Consider the following 23,526-nt stretch of genomic DNA (forward strand, 5'->3'; position numbering starts at 1 on the left):
ATTATTATGGGGAAGGGAGACCTGTCTCACTGACCAGGTTAATATTATTATTATTATGGGGAAGGGAGACCTGCCTCACTGACCAGGTTAATATTATTATTATTATGGGGAAGGGAGACCTGTCTCACTGACCAGGTTAATATTATTATTATTATGGGGAAGGGAGACCTGTCTCCTCTCACTGACCAGGTTAATATTATTATTATTATGGGGAAGGAGACCTGTCTCACTGACCAGGTTAATATTATTATTATTATGGGGAAGGGAGACCTGCCTCCTCTCACTGACCAGGTTAATATTATTATTATTATGGGGAAGGGAGACCTGTCTCCTCTCACTGACCAGGTTAATATTATTATTATTATGGGGAAGGGAGACCTGTCTCACTGACCAGGTTAATATTATTATTATTATGGGGAAGGGAGACCTGCCTCCTCTCACTGACCAGGTTAATATTATTATTACGGGGAAGGGAGACCTGCCTCACTGACCAGGTTAATATTATTATTATTATGGGGAAGGGAGACCTGCTGACCTCCTCTCACTGACCAGGTTAATATTATTATTATTATGGGGAAGGGAGACCTGTCTCACTGACCAGGTTAATATTATTATTATTATGGGGAAGGGAGACCTGTCTCACTGACCAGGTTTATTATTATTATTATGGGGAAGGGAGACCTGTCTCCTCTCACTGACCAGGTTAATATTATTATTATTATGGGGAAGGGAGACCTGTCTCCTCTCACTGACCAGGTTAATATTATTATTATTATGGGGAAGGGAGACCTGTCTCACTGACCAGGTTAATATTATTATTATTATGGGGAAGGGAGACCTGCTTCCTCTCACTGACCAGGTTAATATTATTATTATTATGGGGAAGGGAGACCTGTCTCACTGACCAGGTTAATATTATTATTATTATGGGGAAGGGAGACCTGTCTCACTGACCAGGTTAATATTATTATTATTATGGGGAAGGGAGACCTGTCTCCTCTCACTGACCAGGTTAATATTATTATTATGGGGAAGGGAGACCTGCTTCCTCTCACTGACCAGGTTAATATTGCTATAATTTTATGATTCATTTGAATATTTAACCTTTTCATGGAGATCTGCTTACGTTGCGAAATTTCAGTAACTTTCCAAAATTGTTCCAAAAACTGTCTGTTTGAGGATTCTCGTAATCAGCAGGGAACAAGCAGGAAGTCAGTAGTCCTGGAACTTAGGTTTAGAAAACCATGGATTTCAAGACAATTTCCTGGAATGTTGCAACCTAAAGTCCAAAAGACTGCTGACCAGCTTCTATCCCCAATACAGTAGACTGCTGACCAGCTTCTATCCCCAACAAGGTAGACTGTTGAACAGCTTCTACCCCTGAAACAGTAGACTGTTGAACAGCTTCTACCCCAAAACAGTAGACTGCTGACCAGCTTCTACCCCAAAACAGTAGACTGCTGACCAGCTTCTACCCCCAAAACAGTAGACTGCTGAACAGCTTCTACCCCCAACACAGTAGACTGTTGAACAGCTTCTACCCTGAAACAGTAGACTGCTGAACAGCTTCTACCCCCAAAACAGTAGACTGCTGAACAGCTTCTACCCCCAAAACAGTAGACTGCTGAACAGCTTCTACCCCTGAAACAGTAGACTGCTGAACAGCTTCTACCCCAACACAGTAGACTGCTGAACAGCTTCTACCCCCAAAACAGTAGACTGCTGAACAGCTTCTACCCCTGAAACAGTAGACTGCTGACCAGCTTCTACCCCCAACACAGTAGACTGTTGAACAGCTTCTACCCCTGAAACAGTAGACTGCTGACCAGCTTCTACCCCCAACACAGTAGACTGCTGAACAGCTTCTACCCCCAATACAGTAGACTGCTGAACAGCTTCTACCCCTGAAACAGTAGACTGCTGAACAGCTTCTACCCCCAAAACAGTAGACTGCTGACCAGCTTCTACCCCCAACACAGTAGACTGCTGAACAGCTTCTACCCCTGAAACAGTAGACTGCTGACCAGCTTCTACCCCCAACACAGTAGACTGTTGAACAGCTTCTACCCCTGAAACAGTAGACTGCTGACCAGCTTCTACCCCCAACACAGTAGACTGCTGAACAGCTTCTACCCCCAATACAGTAGACTGCTGAACAGCTTCTACCCCTGAAACAGTAGACTGCTGACCAGCTTCTACCCCCAACACAGTAGACTGCTGAACAGCTTCTACCCCTGAAACAGTAGACTGCTGACCAGCTTCTACCCCCAACACAGTAGACTGCTGAACAGCTTCTACCCCCAATACAGTAGACTGCTGAACAGCTTCTACCCCTGAAACAGTAGACTGCTGAACAGCTTCTACCCCCAAAACAGTAGACTGCTGAACAGCTTCTACCCCCAACACAGTAGACTGCTGAACAGCTTCTACCCCCAATACAGTAGACTGCTGAACAGCTTCTACCCCTGAAACAGTAGACTGCTGAACAGCTTCTACCCCCAAAACAGTAGACTGCTGAACAGCTTCTACCCTGAAACAGTAGACTGCTGACCAGCTTCTACCCCCAACACAGTAGACTGTTGAACAGCTTCTACCCCTGAAACAGTAGACTGCTGACCAGCTTCTACCCCCAACACAGTAGACTGCTGAACAGCTTCTACCCCAATACAGTAGACTGCTGAACAGCTTCTACCCCTGAAACAGTAGACTGCTGACCAGCTTCTACCCCAACACAGTAGACTGCTGAACAGCTTCTACCCCCAATACAGTAGACTGCTGAACAGCTTCTACCCCTGAAACAGTAGACTGTTGAACAGCTTCTACCCCTGAAACAGTAGACTGCTGAACAGCTTCTACCCCAAAACAGTAGACTGCTGAACAGCTTCTACCCCAAAACAGTAGACTGCTGAACAGCTTCTACCCCTGAAACAGTAGACTGCTGAACAGCTTCTACCCCCAAAACAGTAGACTGCTGAACAGCTTCTACCCCAAAACAGTAGACTGCTGAACAGCTTCTACCCCAAAACAGTAGACTGCTGAACAGCTTCTACCCCCAAAACAGTAGACTGCTGACCAGCTTCTGCCCCCAAAACAGTAGACTGCTGAACAGCTTCTACCCCCAAAACAGTAGACTGCTGAACAGCTTCTACCCCTGAAACAGTAGACTGCTGAACAGCTTCTACCATCAAAACAGTAGACTGCTGAACAGCTTCTACCCCCAAAACAGTAGACTGCTGAACAGCTTCTACCCCCAACACAGTAGACTGCTGAACAGCTTCTACCCCCAAAACAGTAGACTGCTGAACAGCTTCTACCCCTGAAACATTAGACTGTTGAACAGCTTCTACCCCTGAAACAGTAGACTGCTGAACAGCTTCTACCCCCAAAACAGTAGACTGCTGAACAGCTTCTACCCCTGAAACAGTAGACTGTTGAACAGCTTCTACCCCTGAAACAGTAGACTGCTGAACAGCTTCTATCCCCAAAACAGAAGACTTCTGAACAGCTTCTACCCCAAAACAGAAGACTGCTGAACAGCTTCTACCCCAAAACAGTAGACTGTTGAACAGCTTCTACCCCCAAAACAGTAGACTGCTGAACAGCTTCTACCCCTGAAACAGTAGACTGTTGAACAGCTTCTACCCCTGAAACAGTAGACTGCTGAACAGCTTCTACCCCCAAAACAGTAGACTGCTGAACAGCTTCTACCCCTGAAACAGTAGACTGTTGAACAGCTTCTACCCCCAAAACAGTAGACTGCTGAACAGCTTCTACCCCTGAAACAGTAGACTGTTGAACAGCTTCTACCCCTGAAACAGTAGACTGCTGAACAGCTTCTACCCCCAAAACAGTAGACTGCTGAACAGCTTCTACCCCTGAAACAGTAGACTGCTGAACAGCTTCTACCCTGAAACAGTAGACTGTTGAACAGCTTCTACCCCCAAAACAGTAGACTGCTGAACAGCTTCTACCCCTGAAACAGTAGACTGCTGAATAGCTTCTACCCCTGAAACAGTAGACTGTTGAACAGCTTCTACCCCTGAAACAGTAGACTGCTGAACAGCTTCTACCCCAAAACAGTAGACTGCTGAACAGCTTCTACCCCCAAAACAGTAGACTGCTGACCAGCTTCTACCCCTGAAACAGTAGACTGTTGAACAGCTTCTACCCCTGAAACAGTAGACTGTTGAACAGCTTCTACCCCTGAAACAGTAGACTGCTGAACAGCTTCTACCCCCAACACAGTAGACTGTTGAACAGCTTCTACCCCCAACACAGTAGACTGTTGAACAGCTTCTACCCCCAAAACAGTAGACTGTTGAACAGCTTCTACCCCTGAAACATTAGACTGTTGAACAGCTTCTACCCCTGAAACAGTAGACTGCTGACCAGCTTCTACCCCTGAAACAGTAGACTGCTGAACAGCTTCTACCCCTGAAACAGTAGACTGTTGAACAGCTTCTACCCCTGAAACAGTAGACTGCTGAACAGCTTCTACCCCTGAAACAGTAGACTGCTGACCAGCTTCTACCCCTGAAACAGTAGACTGCTGAACAGCTTCTACCCCTGAAACAGTAGACTGCTGAACAGCTTCTACCCCTGAAACAGTAGACTGCTGAACAGCTTCTACCCCTGAAACAGTAGACTGCTGAACAGCTTCTACCCCCAACACAGTAGACTGCTGAACAGCTTCTACCCCCAACACAGTAGACTGCTGAACAGCTTCTATCCCTGAAACCGTAGACTGCTGAACAGCTTCTACCCCCAACACAGTAGACTGCTGAACAGCTTCTACCCCAAAACAGTAGACTGCTGAACAGCTTCTACCCCCAAAACAGTAGACTGCTGAACAGCTTCTACCCCCAAAACAGTAGACTGCTGAACAGCTTCTACCCCAACACAGTAGACTGCTGAACAGCTTCTACCCCTGAAACAGTAGACTGCTGAACAGCTTCTACCCCCAAAACAGTAGACTGCTGAACAGCTTCTACCCCCAACACAGTAGACTGTTGAACAGCTTCTACCCCTGAAACAGTAGACTGCTGAACAGCTTCTACCCCCAAAACAGTAGACTGTTGAACAGCTTCTACCCCTGAAACAGTAGACTGTTGAACAGCTTCTACCCCTGAAACAGTAGACTGTTGAACAGCTTCTACCCTGAAACAGTAGACTGTTGAACAGCTTCTACCCCCAAAACAGTAGACTGTTGAACAGCTTCTACCCCCAACACAGTAGACTGCTGAACAGCTTCTACCCCTGAAACAGTAGACTGTTGAACAGCTTCTATCCCTGAAACAGTAGACTGCTGAACAGCTTCTACCCCTGAAACAGTAGACTGCTGAACAGCTTCTACCCCTGAAACAGTAGACTGTTGAACAGCTTCTACCCCCAACACAGTAGACTGTTGAACAGCTTCTACCCCCAACACAGTAGACTGCTGAACAGCTTCTACCCCTGAAACAGTAGACTGCTGAACAGCTTCTACCCCTGAAACAGTAGACTGCTGAACAGCTTCTACCCTGAAACAGTAGACTGTTGAACAGCTTCTACCCCCAAAACAGTAGACTGCTGAACAGCTTCTACCCCTGAAACAGTAGACTGCTGAACAGCTTCTACCCCTGAAACAGTAGACTGCTGAACAGCTTCTACCCTGAAACAGTAGACTGCTGAACAGCTTCTACCCCTGAAACAGTAGACTGTTGAACAGCTTCTACCCCCAAAACAGTAGACTGCTGAACAGCTTTACCCCTGAAACAGTAGACTGTTGAACAGCTTCTACCCCAAAACAGTAGACTGCTGAACAGCTTCTACCCCCAAAACAGTAGACTGTTGAACAGCTTCTACCCCCAAAACAGTAGACTGTTGAACAGCTTCTACCCCCAACACGGTAGACTGCTGACCAGCTTCTACCCCCAACACAGTAGACTGCTGACCAGCTTCTACCCCAAAACAGAAGCTACCGCACGTTGCCGTGGTTACGTCACAACAGAAGTGTAATGAGCTGTTTTACGTTGTTCTCTTTATTTCAAAGGGGCGTGGTCGCTACATCCTGGTCATCTACGAGAGTCTGTTGAAGTACGCCCACACTGACCCCGGGAACAGACAGCTGCTACACCAGGTACAGACACACTGACCCCTGGAACAGACACACTGACCCCTGGAACAGACACACTGACCCCTGGAACAGACACACTGACCCTGGAACAGACACACTGACCCCGGGAACAGACACACTGACCCCGGGAACAGACACACTGACCCCGGGAACAGACACACTGACCCCTGGAACAGACACACTGACCCTGGAACAGACACACTGACCCCTGGAACAGACACACTGACCCCTGGAACAGACACTCTGACCCCTGGAACAGACACTCTGACCCCTGGAACAGACACACTGACCCCTGGAACAGACACACTGACCCCTGGAACAGACACACTGACCCCTGGAACAGACACACTGACCCCTGGAACAGACACTCTGACCCCTGGAACAGACACACTGACCCCCGGGAACAGACACACTGACACACTGACCCCTGGAACAGACACACTGACCCCTGGCAAAGACAGCTGTTGAACGATCACTAACATTCACTAACGTTCGTCTGGTTGTCAGCTAACATTCACTAACGTTCGTCTGGTTGTCAGCTAACATTAACTAACGTTCGTCTGGTTGTCAACTAACATTAACTAACGTTCGTCTGGTTGTCAGCTAACATTAACTAACGCTTCGTCTGGTTGTCAACTAACATTAACTAACGTTCATCTGGTTGTCAGCTAACATTAACTAACATTCACTAACATTTGTCTGGTTGTCAGCTAACATTAACTAACATTCACTAACGCGTTCGCCTGGTTGTCAGCTAACATTAACTAACGTTCGTCTGGTTGTCAACTAACATTAACTAACGTTCGTCTGGTTGTCAGCTAACATTAACTAACATTCACTAACGTTTGTCTGGTTGTCAGCTAACATTAACTAACGCTCGTCTGGTTGTCAACTAACATTAACTAACGTTCGCCTGGTTGTCAGCTAACATTAACTAACGTTAAGTCTGGTTGTCAACTAACATTAACTAACGCTCGTCTGGTTGTCAGCTAACATTAACTAACATTCACTAACGCTTGTCTGGTTGTCAGCTAACATTAACTAACGTTCGTCTGGTTGTCAACTAACATTAACTAACGCTCGTCTGGTTGTCAGCTAACATTAACTAACATTCACTAACGTTTGTCTGTTTGTCAGCTAACATTAACTAACGCTCGTCTAAGGTTGTCAGCTAACATTAACTAACATTCACTAATTCGTCTGGTTGTCAGCTAAAATTAACTAACATTCACTAACGCGTCGCCTGGTTGTCAACTAACATTAACTAACGCTCGTCTGGTTGTCAGCTAACATTAACTAACGTTCATCTGGTTGTCAGCTAACATTAACTAACGTTCGTCTGGTTGTCAGCTAACGTTCACTAACGTTCATCTGGTTGTCAGCTAACATTCACTAACGTTCGTCTGGTTGTCAACTAACATTCACTAACGTCCGTCTGGTTGTCAGCTAACATTAACTAACGTTCGTCTGGTTGTCAGCTAACATTAACTAACGTTCGTCTGGTTGTCAGCTAACATTAACTAACGTTCGTCTGGTTGTCAGCTAACATTAACTAACATTCACTAACGTTCGTCTGGTTGTCAGCTAACATTAACTAACGTTCACTAACGTTCGTCTGGTTGTCAACTAACATTAACTAACGTTCGTCTGGTTGTCAGCTAACGTTCGTCTGGTTGTCAGCTAACATTCACTGACGTTCGTCTGGTTGTCAGCTAACATTCACTAACGTTCGTCTGGTTGTCAACTAACATTAACTAACGTTCGTCTGGTTGTCAGCTAACATTCACTAACGTTCGTCTGGTTGTCAGCTAACATTCACTAACGTTCGTCTGGTTGTCAGCTAACATTCACTAACGTTCGTCTGGTTGTCAGCTAACATTCACTAACGTTCGTCTGGTTGTCAGCTAACATTAACTAACGTTTGTCTGGTTGTCAGCTAACATTAACTAACGTTCGTCTGGTTGTCAGCTAACATTAACTAACGTTCGTCTGGTTGTCAGCTAACGTTCGTCTGGTTGTCAACTAACATTAACTAACGTTCGTCTGGTTGTCAACTAACATTCGTCTGGTTGTCAACTAACGTTCGTCTGGTTGTCAACTAACATTCACTAACGTTTGTCTGGTTGTCAGCTAACATTAACTAACATTCGTCTTGTTGTCAGCTAACATTAACTAACGTTCGTCTGGTTGTCAGCTAACATTAACTAACGTTCGTCTGGTTGTCAACTAACAGTAACTAACGTTCGTCTGGTTGTCAGCTAACGTTCACTAACGTTCGTCTGGTTGTCAGCTAACGTTCACTAACGTTCGTCTGGTTGTCAACTAACATTAACTAACGTTCGTCTGGTTGTCAGCTAACATTAACTAACATTCACTAACGTTCGTCTGGTTGTCAACTAACATTAACTAACGTTCGTCTGGTTGTCAGCTAACATTAACTAACATTCACTAACGTTCGTCTGGTTGTCAGCTAACATTAACTAACGTTCACTAACGTTCGTCTGGTTGTCAGCTGCCTCTTGCCAAATGTTGTCCCTTGTTGTCCCCCAGTACTGTCTCCGTTATCGAGTCGGCATCATCACCTTCCACAGAGCCAATCAGAACTCTCCGCCCCTGCTGAATCTCCGGGGTCTTCCCCTGCTGCTACGGACCAATCAGGCGCTCCGAGACGCCTCTGTGATGTCACGTTCGCCCCTCCTCCACCTGACGCGGGCTGAGACGGACCGTGGACCACTCCCTGGTGATGACTGGACCACATTCTCCTCCAACCACTCCTCCTACCAGGCTGTTGTCCAGGCACGGCCCAGGGAGGGAGGCCCCCGGAGTGGGCAGCGGAGATAATCCAGTCCCTGGTTTCAGTCGGGGCCTACGGGCTACGGTGGTGTTGGATGCGGGGCTTTTTGACGGTGTTCAAAGGGTCATCTTCGGACACGGCCTGGGCTACTGGCTACACAGGCTCCTATTGGTGGACGCTATCACTTACCTCACGGACAGGAAGTTGTCGTTGGGGTTAGAGCGTCACATCCTGGTGGATATAGACGACATCTTTGTTGGGAAGGAAGGAACACGCATGAACACCAAGGATGTTAAGGTAGGAGGAAACGGGGGGGGCTCCATGAACACCAAGGATGTTAAGGTTGGAGGGAGGTGGGGGCTCCATGAACACCAAGGATGTTAAGGTAGGAGGAAACGGTGGGGTGGGGGGCTCCATGAACACCAAGGATGTTAAGGTAGGAGGGAGGGGGGCTCCATGAACACCAAGGATGTTAAGGTAGGAGGAAACGGTGGGGTGGGGGGCTCCATGAACACCAAGGATGTTAAGGTGGGGGGGCTCCATGAACACCAAGGATGTTAAGATGGGGGGCTCCATGAACACCAAGGATGTTAAGGTAGGAGGAAACGGTGGGGGGGTCTCCATGAACACCAAGGATGTTAAGGTAGGAGGAAATGGGGGGGGGCTCCATGAACACCAAGGATGTTAAGGTAGGAGGAAACGGTGGGGTGGGGGGCTCCATGAACACCAAGGATGTTAAGGTGGGGGGTGGGCTCCATGAACACCAAGGATGTTAAGGTAGGAGGAAATGGGGGGGGGGCTCCATGAACACCAAGGATGTTAAGGTAGGAGGAAACGGTGGGGTGGGGGCTCCATGAACACCAAGGATGTTAAGGTGGGGGGGGCTCCATGAACACCAAGGATGTTAAGTTGGGGGGCTCCATGAACACCAAGGATGTTAAGGTAGGAGGAAACGGTGGGGGGGGGAGGCTCCATGAACAACAAGGAAGTTAAGGTAGGAGGAAACGGGGAGGGGTCTCCGTGAACACCAAGGAAGTTAAGGTAGGAGGAAAGGGGGGGGGGGGCTCCATGAACACCAAGGAAGTTAAGGTAGGAGGAAATGGTGGGGGTCTCCGTGAACACCAAGGAAGTTAAGGTAGGAGGAAACGGGGGGGGGGGGGCTCCATGAACACCAAGGATGTTAAGTTGGGGGGGCTCCATGAACACCAAGGATGTTAAGGTAGGGGGAAATGGGGGGGGGGGCTCAAGCGGTGCAGTGTGTATTAGTGTGTGTGACAGGGGAGAGGTGTGTGTGTGACAGGGGAGAGGTGTGTGTGTGACAGGGGAGAGGTGTGTTGCTCTGCAGTGTGTCTGAGATTAGACCAGGGCCTTTTGCTTGGCTCACTGCAGTGTGTATTAGTGTGTGTGACAGGGGAGAGGTGTGTGTGTGTGACAGGGGAGAGGTGTGTTGCTCTGCAGTGTGTCTGAGATTAGACCAGGGCCTTTTGCTTGGCTCACTGCAGTGTGTATTAGTGTGTGTGACAGGGGAGAGGTGTGTGTGTGACAGGGGAGAGGTGTGTGTGTGACAGGGGAGAGGTGTGTTGCTCTGCAGTGTGTCTGAGATTAGACCAGGGCCTTTTGCTTGGCTCACTGCAGTGTGTATTAGTGTGTGTGACAGGGGAGAGGTGTGTGTGTGTGACAGGGGAGAGGTGTGTTGCTCTGCAGTGTGTCTGAGATTAGACCAGGGCCTTTTGCTTGGCTCACTGCATCGATCCTGACACCACACAGCCTGCACTCTGGGGAGAAAGGTGTGTGTGTGTGTGTGTGTGTGTGTGTGTGTGTGTGTGTGTGTGTGTGTGTGTGTGTGTGTGTGTGTGTGTGTGTGTGTGTGTGTGTGTGTGTGTGTGTGTGTGTGTGTGTGTGTGTGTGTGTGTGTGTGTGTGTTTGCGTAGCTCTGTAGATTAGAATGTCACTACCTGTCAGTGTTTGACATTTTTCCTATAATGCATCAGAAATACGACCTGAACATCTAGGACCTTGGAGAGGGGGGGGGGGGGAGAGAGAGAAGGAGGTGAGGGAGGGAGGGGAAACAGACACAGAGAGAGGAGGTGAGAGAGAGAGAGAGTGGGGGGAGGGGGACAGACACAGAGAGAGAAGGAGAGATTATACTAGCCTGCCCAACACCTCAGACAGAGGGAGAAGGAGAGAAGGTAGAGAGAGATATAGGGGACAGGAAAGAAGGGAGATGAAGGTAGAGAGAGATAGAGAAGGTAGAGAGAGATAGAGGGGACAGGACAGAAGGGAGATGAAGGTAGAGAGAGATAGAGAAGGTAGAGAGAGATAGAGGGGACAGGACAGAAGGGAGATGAAGGTAGAGAGAGATAGAGAAGGTAGAGAGAGATAGAGAAGGTAGAGAGAGATAGAGGGGACAGGACAGAAGGGAGATGAAGGTAGAGAGAGATAGAGAAGGTAGAGAGAGATAGAGGGGACAGGACAGAAGGGAGATGAAGGAAGAGAGAGATAGAGAAGGTAGAGAGAGATAGAGAAGGTAGAGAGAGATAGAGGGGACAGGACAGAAGGGAGATGAAGGTAGAGAGAGATAGAGAAGGTAGAGAGAGATAGAGAAGGTAGAGAGAGATAGAGGGGACAGGACAGAAGGGAGATGAAGGTAGAGAGAGATAGAGAAGGTAGAGAGAGATAGAGAAGGTAGAGAGAGATAGAGGGGACAGGACAGAAGGGAGATGAAGGTAGAGAGAGATAGAGAAGGTAGAGAGAGATAGAGAAGGTAGAGAGAGATAGAGAAGGTAGAGAGAGGTAGAGAAGGTAGAGAGAGATAGAGAAGGTAGAGAGAGATAGAGGGGACAGGACAGAAGGGAGGTGAAGGTAGAGAGAGATAGAGAAGGTAGAGAGAGATAGAGGGGACAGGACAGAAGGGAGATGAAGGTAGAGAGAGATAGAGAAGGTAGAGAGAGATAGAGAAGGTAGAGAGAGATAGAGAAGGTAGAGAGAGATAGAGAAGGTAGAGAGAGATAGAGAAGGTAGAGAGAGATAGAGAAGGTAGAGAGAGATAGAGAAGGTAGAGAGAGATAGAGAAGGTAGAGAGAGATAGAGAAGGTAGAGAGAGATAGAGAAGGTAGAGAGAGATAGAGAAGGTAGAGAGAGATAGAGAAGGTAGAGAGAGATAGAGGGGACAGGACAGAAGGAAAGGGGGAATGTCTGAAAAGGGTAGAGATTGAAAGAGAGAAAGAGAGAGAGATGAGGACAGACAGAGAGAGGAGAGAGACAGACTGAGAGAAAGAGAGAGAGATGAGGACAGACGGAGAGAGGAGAGAGAGACAGACTGAGAGAAAGAGAGAGAGATGAGGACAGACAGAGAGGAGAGAGACAGACTGAGAGAAAGAGAGAGAGATGAGACAGACAGAGAGAGGAGAGAGACAGACTGAGAGAAAGAGAGAGAGATGAGGACAGACAGAGAGGGGGAAGACAGACTGAGAGAAAGAGAGATGAGGACAGACGGAGAGGGAGAGAGACAGACTGAGAGAAAAGAGAGAGATGAGGACAGACGGAGAGAGGAGAGAGACAGACTGAGAGAAAGAGAGAGATGAGGACAGACGGAGAGAGGAGAGAGACAGACTGAGAGAAAGAGAGAGAGATGAGGACAGACGGAGAGAGGAGAGAGACAGACTGAGAGAAAGAGAGAGAGATGAGGACAGACGGAGAGAGGAGAGAGACAGACTGAGAGAAAGAGAGAGATGAGGACAGACGGAGAGAGGAGAGAGACAGACTGAGAGAAAGAGAGAGAGATGAGGACAGACGGAGAGAGGAGAGAGACAGACTGAGACAGACTGAGAGAGAGATGAGGACAGACAGAGAGAGGAGAGAGACAGACTGAGAGAAAGAAGAGAGATGAGGACAGACGGAGAGAGAGGAGAGACAGACTGAGAGAAAAGAGAGAGATGAGGACAGACGGAGAGAGAGGAGAGAGACAGACTGAGAGAGAGAGAGAGAGATGAGGACAGACGGAGAGAGGAGAGAGACAGACTGAGAGAAAGAGAGAGAGACGGGGATAGATGGAGAGAGGAGAGAGACAGACTGAGAGAAAGAGAGAGAGACGGGGATAGATGGAGAGAGGAGAGAGAAAGAGAGAGAGACGAGAAGAGAGAGAGAGACGGGGATAGATGGAGAGAAAGGGGAGGGAGAGAGAGAGACGGGGGGATAGATTGAGAGAGGAGAGACAGACTGAGAGAAAGAGAGAGAGATGGGGATAGATGGAGAGAGGAGAGACAGACTGAGAGAAAGAGAGAGAGACGGGGATAGATGGAGAGTAGAGACAGACTGAGAGAAAGAGAGAGAGACGGGGATAGATGGAGAGAGGAGAGACAGACTGAGAAAAGAGAGAGAGACGGGGATAGATGGAGAGAGGAGAGACAGACTGAGAGAAAGTGTGAGAGACAGGATAGATGGAGAGAGGAGAGACAGACTGAGAGAAAGAGAGAGAGAGGGATAGATGGAGAGAGGAGAGACAGACTGAGAGAAAGAGAGAGACGGGGATAGATGGAGAGAGGAGAGACAGACTGAGAGAAAGAGAGAAGAGACGGGGATAGATGGAGAGAGGAGAGACAGACTGAGAGAAAGAGACAAGAGAATGATACAGCCATTCATTCCTCCTGTATCAGCCTTCCTGTAAAATAAAACAGTTGTCTTCAGAGAATTTGACATTTTCACAGAGAGATTGAGAGAAGTATGGAAGTAGAGGGGAGGAGAAATATGGGGGAGAGGGAAATGGAATGAGAGGGGAGGAGAATGAGAGAGAATGAGGAAGAGAGAAGAGAGAGGGGAGAGAAGAGATGGGGGAGGAGGGAAGGGGAGAGAGAGAGGAGAAAGGGGAAGAGAGAGAGGATAAGAAAGGGGGAGAGAGAGAAGAGAGGAGGGAAGGGGAAAGAGGAGAGAAAGGAGGAGAGAAAGGGGAGGAGAGAGAGGGAAGGGAAGAGAAGAGAGGGAAGAGGAGGGAAGGGGGAAGAGGAGAGGAATGGGAGAGAAGAGAAGAGAGGGAAGAGGAGGGAAGGGAAAGAGAGGAGAGAAAGGGAAGGGGAGAGAAGAGAAGAGTTAGGGAAAGAGAGAAAGGGGAATGAGAGTGAGAGAAAGGGAAGGGGGAGAGAAGAGAAGAGAGGGAAGAGGAGGGAAGGGGAAATAAGAGAAGAGAGGGAAGAGTAAGGAAGGGGAAGAGAGGAGAGACAGGGAAGGAGAGAGGGGGAAGGGGAAAGAGAGGAGAGAAAGGGAAGGAGAGAGGGGGAAGGGGAAAGAGATGAGAGAAAGGGAATGGGAGAGAAGAGAAGAGAGGGAAGAGGAGGGAAGGGGAAAGAGGAGAGGAAGGGGAGAGAAGAGAAGAGAGGGAAGAGGAGGGAAGGGGAAAAGGGAGAGGAAGGGGAGAGAAGAGAAGAGAGGGAAGAGGAGGGAAGGGGAAAGAGAGGAGAGAAAGGGAAGGAGAGAGGGGGAAGGGGAAAGAGAGGAGAGAAAGGGAAGGAGAGAGGGGGAAAGGGAAGAGAGGAGAGAAAGGGAATGGGAGAGAAGAGAAGAGTTAGGGAAAGAGAGAAAGGGGAATGAGAGTGAGAGAAAGGGAAGGGGAGAGAAGAGAAGAGAGGGAAGAGGAGGGAAGGGGAAAGAGAGGAGAAAAAGGGAAGGGGAGAGAAGAGAAGAGGGGGAAAGAGAAAAAGGGGAATGAGAGAGATGAGAAAGAGGAGAGAGAGGAGAAGGGAGAGGAGGGAAGGGGAAAGAGAGAGGAGAGAAAGGAGAGAGGAGAGAGATGAGAGAGAGGAGGGAAGGGGAAAGAGAGAGGAGAGAGAGGAGAGAGAGGGGGGAGGAAAATGACACCCAAATCTACCTGCCTGATATTATTTTTTATTATTTCAAATGTAACCTTTATTTAACTATGCATAATATTGGTATCATTTGAAAGAAAACACTTTGAAGTTTGTGGAAATGTAAAATGAATGTAGGAGAATGTAACACATGAGATCTAACACACAGACATATCGAACACTCAGACATTTAGAACACCCGGACATTTAGAACACCCGGACATTTAGAACACCCGGACATTTAGAACACTCAGACATTTAGAACACTCAGACATTTAGAACACTCAGACATTTAGAACACCCGGACATTTAGAACACCCGGACATTTAGAACACCCGGACATTTAGAACACTCAGACATTTAGAACACCCGGACATTTAGAACACCCAGACATTTAGAACACCCAGACATTTAAAACACTCAGTCATTTAGAACACCCGGACATTTAGAACACACGGACATTTAGAATACCCAGACATTTAGAACACCCAGATATTTAAAACACTCAGACATTTAGAACACCCAGACATTTAAAACACTCAGACATATCGAACACTCAGACATTTAGAACACCCGGACATTTAGAACACCCAGACATTTAGAACACCCGGACATTTAGAACACCCGGACATTTAGAACACCCGGACATTTAGAACACCCAGACATTTAGAACACCCAGACATTTAAAACACTCAGACATATCGAACACTCAGACATTTAGAACACCCGGACATTTAGAACACCCAGACATTTAGAACACCCGGACATTTAGAACACCCAGACATTTAAAACACTCAGACATTTAGAACACCCAGACATTTAAAACACTCGGACATTTAGAACACTCGGACATTTAGAACACTCAGACATTTAGCACACTCAGAACATTTGGAACACTGAGAACATTTGGAACACTGAGAACATTTAGAACACTCCACATTTAGAACACTCCGGCATTTAGAACACTGAGAACATTTAGAACACTCCACATTTAGAACACTCCACATTTAGAACACTCCACATTTAGAACACTCAGGCATTTAGAACACTCCGGCATTTAGCACACTCAGAACATTTGGAACACTGAGAACATTTAGAACACTCCACATTTAGAACACTCAGGCATTTAGAACCTCCGGCATTTAGAACACTGAGAACATTTAGAACACTACACATTTAGAACACTCCACATTTAGAACACTCAGGCATTTAGAACACTCCGGCATTTAGAACACTCAGAACATTTAGAACACTCTGAACATTTAGAACACTCTGAACATTTAGAACACTCAGGCATTTAGAACACTCAGAACATTTAGAACACTCAGAGCATTTAGAACATTTAGAACACTCCACATTTAGAACACTCGGGCATTTAGAACAATCAGAACATTTAGAACACCCAGGCATTTTGAACACTCACAACATTTATAACACTTAGACATTTAGATCACTCAGAACATTTAGAACACTCAGACCATTTAGAACACTCAGAACATTTAAAACACTCAGAGCATTTAGAACACTCAGGCATTTACAACATTTAGAACACTCAGAACATTTAGAACACTCCACATTTAGAACACTCAGGCATTTAGAACAATCAGAACATTCAGAACACCCAGGCATTTTGAACACTCACAACATTTATAACACTCAGACATTTAGAAGAGATCATATAACAAATCTTACACAACTCTCTCTCTTTCTCCAGGCCCTCCTGGACACTCAGAACCAGCTGAGATCTCGAATCACCAACTTCACCTTTAATCTGGGCTTCTCTGGAAAGTTCTACCATACAGGTACAGTACAATGTTACAATGTTCTATCATATTAAGGACAGTAATTATATAGAGACAGTAACCAGTCATATAACTACTGTCAGAACCAGTCAGAACCAGTCATATAACTACTGACAGAACCAGTCAGAACCAGTCATATAACTACTGACAGAACCAGTCAGAACCACTCATATAACTACTGACAGAACCAGTCAGAACCAGTCATATAACTACTGACAGAACCAGTCAGAACCAGTCATATAACTACTGTCAGAACCAGTCAGAACCAGTCATATAACTACTGACAGAACCAGTCAGAACCAGTCATATAACTACTGTCAGAACCAGACATATAACTGACAGAACCAGTCAGAACTACTGTGTGTGTGTGTGTGTGTGTGTGTGTGTGTGTGTGTGTGTGTGTGTGTGTGTGTGTGTGTGTGTGTGTGTGTGTGTGTGTGTGTGTGTGTGTGTGTGTGTCTGAGTGGTTTCAGGTACAGATGAAGAGGATGAGGGGGGATGATGTTGCTACTCGGTTCTGTATCAGAGTTCTGGTGGTTCCCTCACATGTACAGCCACATGCAGCCACACCTCTTCAACAACCTCACCTCTGCTGGAGCAGATGGTCCTTAACAAGGACTTCGCTCTGGTGAGACACACACACACACACACACACACACACACAAACACACACACCCTGGTGTAAATTATTAGTGGTAATCAGACTTTAACAGCTTTTTATTGTCATTTTCAAACAGAATAAAATCCACGGTGATGTGATTCTCCCTCTCTCTCTCTTCTGTCTCTCTCTCTCTCTCTCTGTCTCTCTCTCTCTCTCTTTCTCTCTCTCTCTGTCTCTCTCTCTCTCTGTCTCTCTCTCTCTGTCTCTCTCGCTATGTCTCTCTCTCTCTATGTCTCTCTCTCTCTATGTCTCTCTCTGTCTCTCTCTTTGTCTCTCTCTTTGTCTCTCTCTCTGTCTCTCTCTCTCTCTGTCTCTCTCTCTGTCTCTCTCTCTCTATGTCTCTCTCTCTATGTCTCTCTCTCTCTCTCTCTCTCTCTCTCTCTCTCTCTCTCTCTGTCTCTCTCTCCCTCTCTCTCTCTCTCTCTCTCTCTCCCTCTCTCTCTCTCTCCCCTGTAGCATCATGGTATTCCAATAGACCAGGGTTATGCTGTTGCACCCCACCATTCAGGAGTCTACCCTGTTCATCTCCAGCTGTATGAGACGTGGAGGAAGGTGTGGAACATCAGGGTTACATCTACTGAGGAATACCCTCACCTCAAACCTGCTAGATACCGTAAAGGATTCATACACAATGATATTATGGTGAGGAAACACAATGGTACACTGCCGTCAGAAAGAATTCACATCCCTTGACTTTTTCCACATTGTTGCGTTACAGCCTTATTCTATACAGAATTTTAAATGGATTCAACTGAGAGATTTTGTCACTGACCTACACACAATACCCCATAATCTCAAAGTGTACATTTTTCTAAATTAATAAAAAATGAAACAGGTGGAACAGTTTGAATCAATAATTATTCAACCCCTTTGTTATGAACGCTCAAACCATTTAGAACACTCGGACCATTTAGAACACTCGGAGCATTTAGAACACTCGGAACATTTAGAACACTCGGAACATCTAGAACACTCTGAACATTTAGAACATTCTGAACATTTAGAACACTCTGAACATTTAGAACATTCTGAACATTTAGAACACTCTGAACATTTAGAATGCTCAGAACATTTAGAACACTCAGACATTTAGAACACTGAACATTTAGAATGCTCAGAACATTTAGAACACTCAGACATTTAGAACACTCAGACTCAATAAGTTCATGAGTGAAGATATGCTTAAAAAGTCACATTATAAGTGTCATGGACTCAATCTGTGTGCAATTATAGTGTTTAACATTATATTTGAATTACTACCTCATCTCTGTACCCCCTCACATACAATTATCTGTAAGGTCCCTCAGTCGAAGAGTGAATTACAAACACAGTTTAAACCACAAAGACCAGGGAGGTTTTCCAATACCTTGCAGAGGGACACCGATTGGTAGATGGGTAAAAAAGAAAAAAGCTCGGTGAAGTTATTAATTACACTTTGGATGGTGTATCAATACACCCAGTCACTACAAAGATACAGGCGTCCTTCCTAACTCAGTTGCCGGAGAGGAAGGAAACTGCTCAGAGATTTAACCATGAGGCCAATGGTGACTTTAAAACAGTTACAGAGTTTAATGGCTGTGATAGAACTGAGGATGGATCAACAACATTGTAGTTACTCCACAATACTGACCTAAATAACAGAGTGAAAAGGAGGAAGCCTGTACAGAATAAAAATATTCCAAAACATGCATCCTGTTTGCAACAAGGCACTTAAGTAAAACTGAAGAAAAAAAAATCACAAAGAAATTAACTTTTTGTCATGAATACAAAGCGTTATGTTTGGGGCAAAAGCAACACAACACTGAGTACCACTCTTCATATTTCCAAGCATGGTGGTGGCTGCATCATGTTAAGGGTCTGCTTGTCATCGGCAAAGACTAGGGAGTTTTTAGGATAAAAATAAATGGAATACATCTAAGCACAGGCAAAATCCTTGAGGAAAATCTGGTTCAGTCTGCTTTCCACCAGACACTGGGGGATGAATTCACCTTTCAGCAGGACAATAGCCTAAAACACAAGGGCAGAGGGAATAAGTGTAGGGGTATGAATACTGTCTGAAGCCACTGGGTATTTCAGTGTCAGCTATATCAGTGTAGGCAGTTGGTTTGGTCAAATAGTTCTGTGTGTATCTCTTCACTTAACCTCTCATCTCCCTCCCATCTCAAATCCAATGTATTTATAAAGCCCCTTCTTTAGATCAGCTGATATCTCAAAGTGCTGTACAGAAACTCAGCCCTAAAACCCCAAACAGCAAGCAATGCAGGTGTAGAAGCACAGTGGCTAGGAACAATTCCCCAGAAAGGCCAGAGAGGAACCAGGCTATGTGGGGTAGCCAGTCCTCTTCTGGCTGTGCCGGGTGGAGATTATAAACCTAGAGAGGAACCAGGCTGTGAGGGGTGGCCAGTCCTCTTCTGGCTGTGCCGGGTGGAGATTATAAACCTAGAGAGGAACCAGGCTGTGAGGGGTGGCCAGTCCTCTTCTGGCTGTGCCGGGTGGAGATTATAAACCTAGAGAGGAACCAGGCTGTGAGGGGGTGGCCAGTCCTCTTCTGGCTGTGCCGGGTGGGGATTATAAACCTAGAGAGGAACCAGGTTATGAGGGGGGCCAGTCCTCTTCTGGCTGTGCCGGGTGGAGATTATAAACCTAGAGAGGAACCAGGCTATGAGGGATGGCCAGTCCTCTTCTGGCTGTGCCGGTGGAGATTATAATAGAACATGACCAAGATGTTCAAATGTTCATAAATGACCAGCATGGTCAAATAATAATAATCACAGTAGTTGTCGAGGGTGCAGCAGGTCAGCACCTCAGGAGTAAATGTCAGTTGGCTTTTCATAGCCGATCATTCAGAGTATCTCTACCACTCCTGCTGTCTATAGAGAGTTGAAAACAGCAGAACAGTTGAAACTGGGGCAGCAGCACGGCCAGGTGGACTGGGGACAGCAAGGAGTCATCATGCCAGGTAGTCCTGAGAAATGGTCCTCAGGCTCAGGTCCTCCGAGAGAGAAAAAGAAAGAGAGAAAGAGAGAATTACAGAAGGCACACTTAAATTCACACAGGACACCGGATAGGACAGAAGTACTCCAGATATAACAAACTGACCCTTGCCCCCTGACACATAAACTACTGCAGCATAAATACTGGAGGCTGAGACAGGAGGGGTCAGGAGACACTGTGGCCCCATCCGATGATACCCCCGGACAGGGCCAAACAGGTAGGATATAACCCCACCCACTTTGCCAAAGCACAGCCCCCACACCACTAGAGGGATATCTTCAACCACCAACTTACCATCCTGAGACAAGGACGAGTATAGCCCACAAAGATCTCCGCAACGGCACAACCCAAGGGGGGTGCGCCAACCCAGACAGGAAGATCACGTCAGTGACTCTACCCACTCAAGTGATGCGCCCCTCCTAGGGATGGTTTTGAAGAGCACCACTAAGCCAGTGACTCAGCCCTGTAATAGGGTTAGAGGCAGAGAATCCCAGTGGAAAGAGGGGAACCGACCAGGCAGAGACAGCAAGGGTGGTTCGTTGCTCCAGAGCCTTTCCGTTCACCTTCACACTCCTGGGCCAGACACTCAATCATATGACCCACTGAAGAGATGAGTCTTCAGTAAAGGTTGAGACCGAGTTTTGCGTCTCTGACATGGGTAGGCAGACCGTTCCAAAAAAATGGAGCTCTATAGGGAAAGCCCTGCCTCCAGCTATTTGCTTAGAAATTCTAGGGACAATTAGGAGGCCTGTGTCTTGTGACCGTAGCGTACGTGTAGGTATGTACAGCAGGACCAAATCAGAGAGATAGGTAGGAGCAAGCCCATGCCAATGCTTTGTAGGTTATCAATAAAACCTTGAAATCAGCCCTTGCTTTGACAGGAAGCCAGTGTAGGGAGGCTAGCACTGGAGTAATATGATCAAATGTTTTGGTTCTAGTCAGGATTCTAGCAGCCGTATTCAGCACTAACTGAAGTTAGTCTATCTGCCCTCTCCTCTCCTTTCCTAATTTACAATTATGTGTGTTTTTTGTGCTGTGCGTCAGACGTGTGGGTTGTTCACACACACCATTTACTATAAGGACTATCCTGGAGGACCTAAAGAACTGGACAACAGCATCATGGGAGGGTGCTGTTCCTGACTACTGACCCAGTGAGTTAATTAACCCCACACCATTTAACTATCCTTACTGTCCTGTCAGTGAGTTAACCCCTTACTGTCCTGGACAGTGAGTTAACTTACTGCTATGAACCCAGTGAGTTAACTCCTGACTGTCCTATGAACCCAGTGAGTTAATTAACTCCTTACTGTCCTACTGAACCCAGTGAGTTAACCCCTTACTGTCCTACTGATCCCAGTGAGTTAACCCCTTACTGTCCTACTGAACCCAGTGAGTTAACTCTGACTGTCCTACTGAACCCAGTGAGTTAATTAACTCCTTACTGTCCTACTGAACCCAGTGAGTTAACCCTTACTGTCCTACTGATCCCAGTGAGTTAACCCCTTACTGTCCTACTGAACCCAGTGAGTTAACTCCTTACTGTCCTACTGAACCCAGTGAGTTAACTCCTTACTGTCCTACTGAACCCAGTGAGTTAATTAACTCCTTACTGTCCTACTGAACCCAGTGAGTTAACCCTTACTGTCCTACTGATCCCAGTGAGTTAACCCCTTACTGTCCTACTGAACCCAGTGAGTTAACTCCTTACTGTCCTACTGAACCCAGTGAGTTAACTCCTTACTGTCCTACTGAACCCAGTGAGTTAATTAACTCCTTACTGTCCTACTGAACCCAGTGAGTTAACCCATACTGTCCTACTGAACCCAGTGAGTTAACTCCTTACTGTCCTACTGAACCCAGTGAGTTAATTAACTCCTTACTGTCCTACTGAACCCAGTGAGTTAATTAACTCCTTACTGTCATACTGAACCCAGTGAGTTATCTCCTGACTGTCCTACTGAACCCAGTGAGTTAATTAACCCCTTACTGTCCTACTGAACCCAGTGAGTTAATTAACTCCTTACTGTCCTACTGAACCCAGTGAGTTAACTCCTTACTGTCCTACTGAACCCATTGAGTTAATTAACTCCTTACTGTCCTACTGAACCCAGTGAGAGTTAACTCCTTACTGTCCTACTGAACCCAGTGAGTTAACTCCTTACTGTCCTACTGAACCCAGTGAGTTAATTAACTACTTACTGTCCTACTGAGCCCAGTGAGTTAATTAACTCCTTACTGTCCTACTGAACCCAGTGAGTTAACTCCTGACTGTCCTACTGAACCCAGTGAGTTAATTAACTCCTTACTGTCCTGCTGAACCCAGTGAGTTAACTCCTTACTGTCCTACTGATCCCAGTGAGTTAACTCCTTACTGTCCTACTGAACCCAGTGAGTTAATTAACTCCTTACTGTCCTACTGAACCCAGTGAGTTAATTAACTCCTTACTGTCCTACTGAACCCATTGAGTTAATTAACTCCTGACTGTCCTACTGAACCCAGTGAGTTAATTAACTCCTTACTGTCCTACTGAACCCAGTGAGTTAACTCCTTACTGTCCTACTGAGCCCAGTGAGTTATCTCCTTACTGTCCTGCTGAACCCAGTGAGTTAATTAACTCCTTACTGTCCTGCTGAACCCAGTGAGTTAATTAACTCCTTACTGTCCTGCTGAACCCAGTGAGTTAATTAACTACCTACTGAACTGTCCTACTGAACCCAGTGAGTTAATTAACTCCTTACTGTCCTACTGAACCCAGTGAGTTAATTAACTCCTTACTGTCCTACTGAACCCAGTGAGTTAACTCCTTACTGTCCTACTGAACCCAGTGAGTTAACTCCTTACTGTCCTACTGAACCCAGTGAGTTAATTAACTCCTTACTGTCCTACTGAACCCAGTGAGTTAACTCCTTACTGTCCTACTGAACCCAGTGAGTTAACTCCTTACTGTCCTACTGAACCCAGTGAGTTAACTCCTTACTGTCCTACTGAACCCAGTGAGTTAATTAACTCCTTACTGTCCTACTGAACCCAGTGAGTTAATTAACTCCTTACTGTCCTACTGAACCCAGTGAGTTAACTCCTTACTGTCCTACTGAACCCAGTGAGTTAATTAACTCCTTACTGTCCTACTGAACCCAGTGAGTTAACTCCTTACTGTCCTACTGAACCCAGTGAGTTAACTCCTGACTGTCCTACTGAACCCAGTGAGTTAACTCCTGACTGTCCTGCTGAACCCAGTGAGTTAATTAACTCCTTACTGTCCTACTGAACTCCAGTGAGTTAATTAACTCCTTACTGTCCTACTGAACCCAGTGAGTTAACT

General features: G+C 46.4%; 1 pseudogene; it reads left to right on the top strand.

Moving 5' to 3' along the window:
- Positions 1-264: 264 nt before the first annotated feature.
- LOC135533677 (bifunctional heparan sulfate N-deacetylase/N-sulfotransferase 4-like) lies at positions 265-21,633 on the top strand (annotated as a pseudogene).
- Positions 21,634-23,526: the final 1,893 nt, after the last annotated feature.

Source organism: Oncorhynchus masou, unplaced genomic scaffold, assembly GCF_036934945.1.
Source record: "Oncorhynchus masou masou isolate Uvic2021 unplaced genomic scaffold, UVic_Omas_1.1 unplaced_scaffold_2575, whole genome shotgun sequence".
NCBI lineage: Eukaryota > Metazoa > Chordata > Actinopteri > Salmoniformes > Salmonidae > Oncorhynchus > Oncorhynchus masou.